Source organism: Oncorhynchus nerka, linkage group LG25 (genome assembly GCF_034236695.1).
Source record: "Oncorhynchus nerka isolate Pitt River linkage group LG25, Oner_Uvic_2.0, whole genome shotgun sequence".
Classification (NCBI taxonomy): Eukaryota; Metazoa; Chordata; class Actinopteri; order Salmoniformes; family Salmonidae; genus Oncorhynchus; species Oncorhynchus nerka.
In genome coordinates, this window is record NC_088420.1 from 5845454 (window position 1) to 5855614 (window position 10161).

A 10161-nucleotide genomic window follows, 5' to 3' on the forward strand; every position below is an offset into this window, starting at 1 on the left:
GAGAATACAGGAGCTACAGGAGAATACAGGAGAATACAGGAGAATACAGGAGCTATAGGAGAATACAGGAGCTACAGGAGAATACAGGAGCTACAGGAGAATATAGGAGCTATAGGAGAATACAGGAGCTATAGGAGAATACAGGAGCTACAGGAGAATACAGGAGCTATAGGAGAATACAGGAGCTACAGGAGAATACAGGAGCTACAGGAGAATACAGGAGAATACAGGAGAATACAGGAGAATACAGGAGCTATAGGAGAATACAGGAGCTACAGGAGAATACAGGGGCTACAGGAGAATACAGGAGATACAGGAGAATATAGGAGATATAGGAGAATACAGGAGCTATAGGAGAATACAGGAGCTACAGGAGAATACAGGAGCTACAGGAGAATACAGGAGAATACAGGAGCTACAGGAGAATACAGGAGATACAGGAGAATACAGGAGAATACAGGAGATATAGGAGAATACAGGAGATATAGGAGAATACAGGAGATATAGGAGAATACAGGAGAATACATGAGATAAAGGAGATATAGGAGAATACAGGAGCTACAGGAGAATACAGGAGCTACAGGAGAATACAGGAGAATACAGGAGATATAGGAGATATAGGAGAATACAGGAGAATACAGGAGATAAAGGAGATATAGGAGATATAGGAGAATACAGGAGATACAGGAGAATACAGGAGATATAGGAGATATAGGAGAATACAGGAGATATAGGAGAATACAGGAGATAAAGGAGCTATAGGAGAATACAGGAGCTACAGGAGAATACAGGAGCTACAGGAGAATACAGGAGCTACAGGAGAATACAGGAGCTACAGGAGAATACAGGAGATATAGGAGAATACAGGAGCTACAGGAGAATACAGGAGATATAGGAGAATACAGGAGAATACAGGAGAATACAGGAGAATACAGGAGAATACAGGAGCTACAGGAGAATATAGGAGCTATAGGAGAATACAGGAGAATACAGGAGATATAGGAGAATACAGGAGAATACAGGAGATATAGGAGAATACAGGAGAATACAGGAGAATACAGGAGATATAGGAGAATACAGGAGAATACAGGAGATATAGGAGAATACAGAAGCTACAGGAGAATACAGGAGCTACAGGAGAATACAGGAGAATACAGGAGAATACAGGAGATATAGGAGAATACAGGAGAATACAGGAGATATAGGAGAATACAGAAGCTACAGGAGAATACAGGAGAATACAGGAGATATAGGAGAATACAGGAGCTACAGGAGAATACAGGAGAATACAGGAGAATACAGGAGCTACAGAAGAATACAGGAGAATACAGGACATACAGGAGAATACAGGAGATATAGGAGAATACAGGAGCTACAGGAGAATACAGGAGAATACAGGAGATATAGGAGAATACAGGAGCTACAGGAGAATACAGGAGAATATAGGAGAATACAGGAGCTACAGGAGAATACAGGAGAATACAGGAGAATACAGGAGAATAAAGGAGCTATAGGAGAATATAGGAGCTATAGGAGAATACAGGAGAATACAGGAGATATAGGAGAATACAGGAGCTACAGGAGAATACAGGAGAATACAGGAGAATACAGGAGCTACAGGAGAATACAGGAGCTATAGGAGAATACAGGAGAATACAGGAGAATACAGGAGCTACAGGAGAATACAGGAGCTATAGGAGAATACAGGAGCTACAGGAGAATACAGGATAATACAGGAGAATACAGGAGAATACAGGAGATATAGGAGAATACAGGAGATATAGGAGAATACAGGAGCTACAGGAGAATACAGGAGATATAGGAGAATACAGGAGAATACAGGAGAATACAGGATAATACAGGAGAATACAGGATAATACAGGAGAAGACAGGAGCTACAGGAGAATATAGGAGCTATAGGAGAATACAGGAGAATACAGGAGATATAGGAGAATACAGGAGAATACAGGAGATATAGGAGAATACAGGAGAATACAGGAGAATACAGGAGAATACATGAGAATACAGGAGATATAGGAGAATACAGGAGATATAGGGGAATACAGGAGAATACAGGAGAATACAGGAGAATACAGGAGCTACAGGAGAATACAGGAGAATACATGAGAATACAGGAGAATACAGAAGATATAGGAGAATACAGGAGAATACAGGAGATATAGGAGAATACAGAAGCTACAGGAGAATACAGGAGCTACAGGAGAATACAGGAGCTACAGGAGAATATAGGAGAATACAGGAGCTATAGGAGAATACAGGAGCTACAGGAGAATACAGGAGAATACAGGAGAATACAGGAGCTACAGGAGAATACAGGAGCTACAGGAGAATACAGGAGAATACAGGAGCTACAGGAGAATACAGGAGCTACAGGAGAATACAGGAGAATACATGAGAATACAGGAGAATACAGGAGATATAGGAGAATACAGAAGCTACAGGAGAATACAGGAGCTACAGGAGAATACAGGAGAATACAGGAGAATACAGGAGATATAGGAGAATACAGAAGCTACAGGAGAATACAGGAGCTACAGGAGAATACAGGAGAATACAGGAGATATAGGAGGATACAGGAGAATACAGGAGCTACAGGAGAATACAGGAGAATACAGGAGAATACAGGAGCTACAGGAGAATACAGGACCTATAGGAGAATACAGGAGATAGAGGAGAATACAAGAGCTACAGGAGAATACAGGAGAATACAGGAGAATAGAGGAGCTACAGCAGAATACAGGAGCTATAGGAGAATACAGGAGATACAGGAGAATACAGGAGCTACAGGAGAATACAGGAGCTACAGGAGAATACAGGAGAATACATGAGATATAGGAGGATACAGGAGAATACAGGAGCTACAGGAGAATACAGGAGAATACAGGAGAATACAGGAGATACAGGAGAATACAGGAGATATAGGAGAATACAGGAGATACAGGAGAATACAGGAGCTACAGGAGAATACAGGAGAATACAGGAGAATACAGGAGATATAGGAGAATACAGGAGAATACAGGAGAATACAGGAGAATACAGGAGCTACAGGAGAATACAGGAGATACAGGAGATATAGGAGAATACAGGAGAATACAGGAGGATACAGGAGCTATAGGAGAATACAGGAGAATACAGGAGAATACAGGAGAATACAGGAGAATACAGGAGATATAGGAGAATACAGGAGAATACAGGAGAATACAGGAGCTATAGGAGAATACAGGAGATATAGGAGAATACAGGAGAATACAGGAGAATACAGGAGAATACAGGAGAATACAGGAGAATACAGGAGATACAGGAGATATAGGAGAATACAGGAGAATACAGGAGAATACAGGAGAATACAGGAGAATACAGGAGAATACAGGAGAATACAGGAGAATACAGGAGATACAGGAGAATACAGGAGAATACAGGAGAATACAGGAGAATACAGGAGAATACAGGAGAATACAGGAGATACAGGAGAATACAGGAGAATACAGGAGAATACAGGAGCTACAGGAGAATACAGGAGAATACAGGAGCTACAGGAGAATACAGGAGAATACAGGAGAATACAGGAGAATACAGGAGATATAGGAGAATACAGGAGATATAGGAGAATACAGGAGCTACAGGAGCTATAGGAGAATACAGGAGAATACAGGAGAATACAGGAGCTACAGGAGAATACAGGAGAATACAGGAGCTACAGGAGCTACAGGAGAATACAGGAGCTACAGGAGAATACAGGAGAATACAGGAGACCACAGGAGCTACAGGAGCTACAGGAGAATACAGGAGAATACAGGAGCTACAGGAGAATACAGGAGACCACAGGAGCTACAGGAGAATACAGGAGCTACAGGAGAATACAGGAGAATACAGGAGCTACAGGAGAATACAGGAGACCACAGGAGCTACAGGAGAATACACGAGAATACAGGAGCTACAGGAGAATACAGGAGCTACAGGAGAATACAGGAGAATACAGGAGAATACAGGAGATACAGGAGAATACAGGAGAATACAGGAGATATAGGAGAATACAGGAGCTACATGATGACAAACCATCTGAAATGATGCAATTATCTGACATAGAAGTATAAGCAGAAGAATGATAAGCCTGTAGCTTATTGGGGCAGCAGGGTAGCCTTGTGGTTAGAGCGTTGGCCTAGTAACCGAAAGGTTAAAATCCCCGAGCTGACAGGGTACGAATCTGTTGTTCTGCCCCTGAACAGGCAGTTAACCCACTGTTCCTAGGCCGTCATTGAAAATAAGAATTTGTTCTTAACTGACTTGCCTAGTTAAATAAAGGTAAAATAAAATTGATAAACCTGTAGCATATTGATAAACCTGTAGCATATTGGTAAACCTGTAGCATATTGATAAACCTGTAGCATATTGATAAACCTGTAGCATATTGATAAACCTGTAGCATATTGATAAACCTGTAGCATATTGATAAACCTGTAGCATATTGATAAACCTGTAGCACATTGATAAACCTGTAGCATATTGATAAACCTGTAGCATATTGATAAACCTGTAGCATATTGATAAACCTGTAGCATATTGATAAACCTGTAGCATATTGATAAACCTGTAGCATATTGATAAACCTGTAGCATATTGATAAACCTGTACCATATTGATAAACCTGTAGCATATTGATAAACCTGTACCATATTGATAAACCTGTAGCATATTGATAAACCTGTAGCATATTGATAAACCTGTAGCATATTGAACTCTAATGACTGATGGTGTAAAAACTGCTTTGTCACACCAGACCAGGGTGTGTTTCCTGTATCCTGAATAGCTAATGGCCCCAGAGACTTTATGATCTTTTGGCTGAATGAAATCAAATCTCCGCCAAAATCTTCCAAAAAGGCCTTCCCAGAAGGGAGTCTGTCATAGCGGCATGATTAAGACCCTTGATTCTGGAATGAGATTGTCGACAAGCAGGTGTCCACATACTTTTGATCATGTAGCATCATGTACCATTTCAACCAGTTCCCAATGGTAAATCATTACCATAACCAATTGTAACCCAGGACTATAACTATTTGACTGAGTATGGTACTAAAAAGCTGTAATGAATCATTTGAATCAGTTCTCACAAATAGGCCCACGTACAGTCCCACTCCCATGACGTTGGGATTTGGAATCGTAGGTCTGCCGCCCAAAATGAGAGCAAGTAGCATCTACTCTATGTCATATAATGTTAACCCCAAAATATTCCATGTAGACCTACCAGTAGTAAGACCTCTCAGTCTATAGTAGTACGACCTCTCACAGTCTATAGGAGTACGACCTCTCACAGTCTATAGTAGTACGACCTCTCACAGTCTATAGTAGTACGACCTCTCACAGTCTATAGTAGTACGACCTCTCACAGTCTATAGTAGTACGACCTCTCACAGTCTATAGTAGTACGACCTCTCACAGTCTATAGTAGTACGACCTCTCACAGTCTATAGGAGTACGACCTCTCACAGTCTATAGTAGTACGACCTCTCACAGTCTATAGTAGTACGACCTCTCACAGTCTATAGGAGTACGACCTCTCACAGTCTATAGGAGTACGACCTCTCACAGTCTATAGTAGTACGACTTCCATGTAGACCTAGCAGGAGTAGAGTACGACCTCTCACAGTCTACAGTAGTACGACCTCTCACAGTCTACAGTAGTACGAGCTCTCTCAGTCTATAGTAGTACGACCTCCATGTAGACCTAGCAGTAGTAGAGTACGACCTCTCACAGTCTATAGTAGTACGACCTCTCACAGTCTATAGTAGTACGACCTCTCACAGTCTATAGTAGTACGACCTCTCACAGTCTATAGTAGTACGACTTCCATGTAGACCTAGCAGGAGTAGAGTACGACCTCTCACAGTCTATAGTAGTACGAGCTCTCTCAGTCTATAGGAGTACGACCTCTCACAGTCTATAGTAGTACGACCTCTCACAGTCTATAGTAGTACGACCTCCATGTAGACCTAGCAGTAGCCCTGGACATATACGTGAGCTGGTGTGAATTGAGAAATCAATGCAGATTGCTTTGGTGAAATGGCGTAGATTTCATTGCAAAGGTAAAATAAAGAACAATTGTGATGTGTTTTGTAGGCTGGCCGACATGCACCAGTCCAACATTATGTTTCAGCTTGGCCCATCAAACTTATAAAAGGTTGAATAGAAGGTAACATCTTTTAGGAAACGTGTGTAGAAAAATGTCATTGACATAATGTATGACCTGTGGTTACGGAAGTGATAATACCAGAGAAGCCAGTGTTTGGGTGTTGTTAGGTCTAAGACTAAATCTAAGGTTGCTACCCGAGCCGACTGGTTGTTCGTTCTATCGGTTTCGGGTTGCTAGAGACTGCGACCGAGTCGTTCAGTATTTTGGTTCTGTATCTATGGACGCGACTCAGTCGTTCAGTATTTTGGTTCTGTATCTATGGACACGACTCAGTCGTTCAGTATTTTGGTTCTGTATCTATGGACGCGACTCAGTCGTTCAGTATGTTGGTTCTGTATCTATGGACACGACTCAGTCGTTGGTTCTAAATGTTCTATTGCCATACTGGCTGGCAACGTTCTTATCCCTTGCTAGCTAGCTAACTACGGCTAATTTACAGTCACGTCAAACAGTGCAGCCAGAAGAACAGCAAAGTAGCTGCATCTGCATTTGTTGAAGCTGTTTTATAGTGACATATATTTGGATACATCCATAACAATGAGCTAATGAGGCGCGATTTCACTTGGCCTAGAAAATGCTCTTTCGTCAAGAATGTTGTTCAGAGGAGCTAGCCAACAACACAGCTACCACAATCACTTCAAACTGAATGTAAAAAAGACTGCAAACTAAGTGCACTTCCGTTTAATTTGTCCTGTTTTCTATTGACATTTCTTTGTATATATCCATCAAAAAAATAATGCTGATTCATGATTTCGACTGGCTGAGAAAAACGGCCTGCCTGACTCGTCCCGACACATTCATTACGTATTAATGCTCATGTCTGATGTCCCAAAACTCCCCGAGACCCTCGGAGAGTGGGGTCTGCAATTATCAACGGCGACCCGAGAGCAATGCCCTGCTCAAGAGCAATTGGGGTTAAGTGCCTTGCTCAAGAGCAATTAGGGTTTAAGTGCCTTGGTCAAGAGCAATTAGGGTTAAATGCCTTGCTCAAGAGCAATTGGGGTTAAGTGCCTTGCTCAAGAGCAATTAAGGTTAAGTGCCTTGCTCAAGAGCAATTGGGGTTAAGTGCCTTGCTCAAGAGCAATTAGGGTTAAGTGCCTTGCTCAAGAACAATTAGGGTTAAGTGCCTTGCTCAAGAACAATTAGGGTTAAGTGTCTTTGCTCAAGAGCAATTAGGGTTAAGTGCCTTGCTCAAGAGCAATTAGGGTTAAGTGCCTTGCTCAAGAGCAATTAGGGTTAAGTGCCCTGCTCAAGAGCAATTAGGGTTAAGTGCCTTGCTCAAGAGCAATTGGGGTTAAGTGCCTTGCTCAAGAGCAATTAGGGTTAAGTGCCTTGCTCAAGAGCAATTGGGGTTAAGTGCCTTGCTCAAGAGCAATTAGGGTTAAGTGCCTTGCTCAAGAACAATTAGGGTTAAGTGCCTTGCTCAAGAGCAATTAGGGTTAAGTGTCTTTGCTCAAGAGCAATTAGGGTTAAGTGTCTTTGCTCAAGAGCAATTAGGGTTAAATGCCTTGCTCAAGAGCAATTAGGGTTAAGTGCCTTGCTCAAGAGCAATTAGGGTTAAGTGCCTTGCTCAAGAGCAATTAGGGTTAAGTGCCTTGCATCAAGAGCAATTGGGGTTAAGTGCCTTGCTCAAGAGCAATTGGGGTTAAGTGCCTTGCTCAAGAGCAATTAGGGTTAAGTGCCTTGCATCAAGAGCAATTAGGGTTAAATGCCTTGCTCAAGAGCAATTAGGGTTAAATGCCTTACTCAAGTGCGACAGATTTCTCACCTTACGAACTAGAGCGACAGGGTAGCCTAGTGGTTAGAGCGTTAGACTAGTAACTGAAAGGTTGCAAGTTCGAATCCCCGAGCTGACAAGGTACAAATCTGTCGTTCTGCCCCTGAACAGGCAGTTAACCCACTGTTCCTAGGCCGTCATTGAAAATTTAAAAAAAAATAAGAATTTGTTCTTAACTGACTTGCCTAGTAAAATAAAAGAGACCTTTTGACAACTTGTCCAACGCTCTAACCACTAGGTTACCTGCCCCTCTACCTTATTACAGGTATAGGCTGGCTTTTAGGCATAATCTGACATGAGAACGCATCTGACCACCATTTTTTTGGAGAGAGACTGTAATTACGAGGATATAAGAGTTGTGTGAAATAAGACGCAGGTGAACAGGACGTGCATCATGGGAATTTATCACGATCTAATGTTAGCCTATAATTTACTCCCCACGGCATTTAAAAAAAAAAATATCATAGGCTACAACACATGTCTGTAGTTTAGACGTAGGCTGTCATTTGAAACGGACATGTCAGGATAATTCAACGTGTGGGGCTATTACATTGTCCCAATTCATTTGTAACGTAATAAAAACATTTTTTTTTAAGGCAAATTCTAAATGAGGTTGTCAACTGATGTTGCTGACTTGCCTACCTCCTGAATGACATTCTTATTGTCAACCAGCTCAACATTATACTACAAAAGGACAATAAATAGGTTCTAGTGAAAATGATCTATTATATTTAAGCCCCTAGTTTTCCATCCATCCTACATGGTCTGAGCTGACAGGCTCCACTATAGCCGCACCCCATCACAATCCTTCCCTTCCCAGCCCCGGGAGACGCAACACCAAACAAACACTGCCCCATGAATACGGCATTAGCACCAGAACAATGGATCCTACCTCTTCAATGCCCCCGTCCGGTTTAAGAAGCTTGTTTGCTCTGCTCTCCTCTTCTGTTAATTGTCTGTCTTCCAGCTCTGGCTCTGTCTCTCTCTCTCTCTCTCTCTCTCTCTCTCAGTCTGTCTGACTGTCACAGACCAGCTGCCAGCCCACTTCCCTTCTTTTCTCCCTTCCTCCCTCCAAAGCAGGAAGAAGACTCAAGGTAGAAAGAACATCACGACCGCTAGAGGTAATATTACAGTATAGCCTAGAAACCCTGCTATAGCCTGGGGTCCAGGGAGGGTTTGATAAAACAGGAAGGGTTTTGCGTTGAGTGCTGGGAGACAAAATGTCTGTTCTGTTGACTGCCTGCCTGCTGCCTACAGGAAGGATGCTGAACTGTTCTGAGCCTGGTGATGTCATCACTGAGGGAGGTAGCAGCATCAATGCAGCAACGAGAGAGAGAGAGAGAGAGAGAGAGAGGGAAAGGGAGGAGGAGGGGAGGGCTGAACATCGGGCAGAGAGAAACAGCCAATAATACCCTTGAATTGAATTGAAACAGAGAGAGCGAGAGCGAGAAAGAGAGAGAGATGGGGAAAGGGTGGGGGAGGGCTGAGCACTGGGCAGAGAGAGAGAGAGGGGAAGGGAGGGGAGGGCTGAGCACTGGGCAGAGAGAGAGAGAGAGAGAGAGAGAGAGAGAGAGAGAGAGAGAGAGAGAGGGGAAGGGAGGGGAGGGCTGAGCACTGGGCAGAGAGAGAGAGAGAGAGAGAGAGAGAGAGAGAGAGAGAGGAGAGGGAAGGGAGGGCTGAGCACTGGGCGGAGAGAGAGAGAGAGAGAGAGAGAGAGAGAGAGAGAGAGAGAGAGAGAGAGAGAGAGAGAGGAAGGGAGAGGAGGGCTGAGCACTGGGCAGAGAGAGAGAGAGAGAGAGAGAGAGAGAGAGAGAGTGAGAGAGAGAGAGAGAGAGAGAGAGAGAGAGAAAGAATAAGAGAGAGAGAGAGAGGGGGGGGAGGGAGGGGAGGGGAGGGGTAAGCATACTGTCTGGCACCGTTCTCATCCCTAGCTGACCAACTAGGGCTAACTTACAGTCACGTCAAACCGTGCAGACAGAATAACAAGCTAGTCAACAACACAGCTAACACAATCACTTCAAACTGGAGCTGGAATGACAGCAAACTACTTTCACTTTGTTTCGTTTGACCTTTTTTTCAATTGGAATGTATTTGTATATGTCCATATAAATTATGCCGATTCATGATTTCGACTGGCTGAGAAACGCTGCCTGTCTGTCTGTCTCGTCCCGACTC

General features: G+C 43.1%; 1 protein-coding gene across 1 annotated transcript in view; it reads right to left on the reverse strand.

Moving 5' to 3' along the window:
• The window catches only part of LOC115122123 (kinesin-like protein KIF1A), a 223856-nt gene extending 214629 nt beyond the window's left edge, over positions 1-9227 (reverse strand). The window contains 1 exon segment of the mRNA XM_065009497.1: positions 8879-9227. The gene's annotated coding sequence lies outside the window, so the exon portion shown is untranslated.
• Positions 9228-10161: the final 934 nt, after the last annotated feature.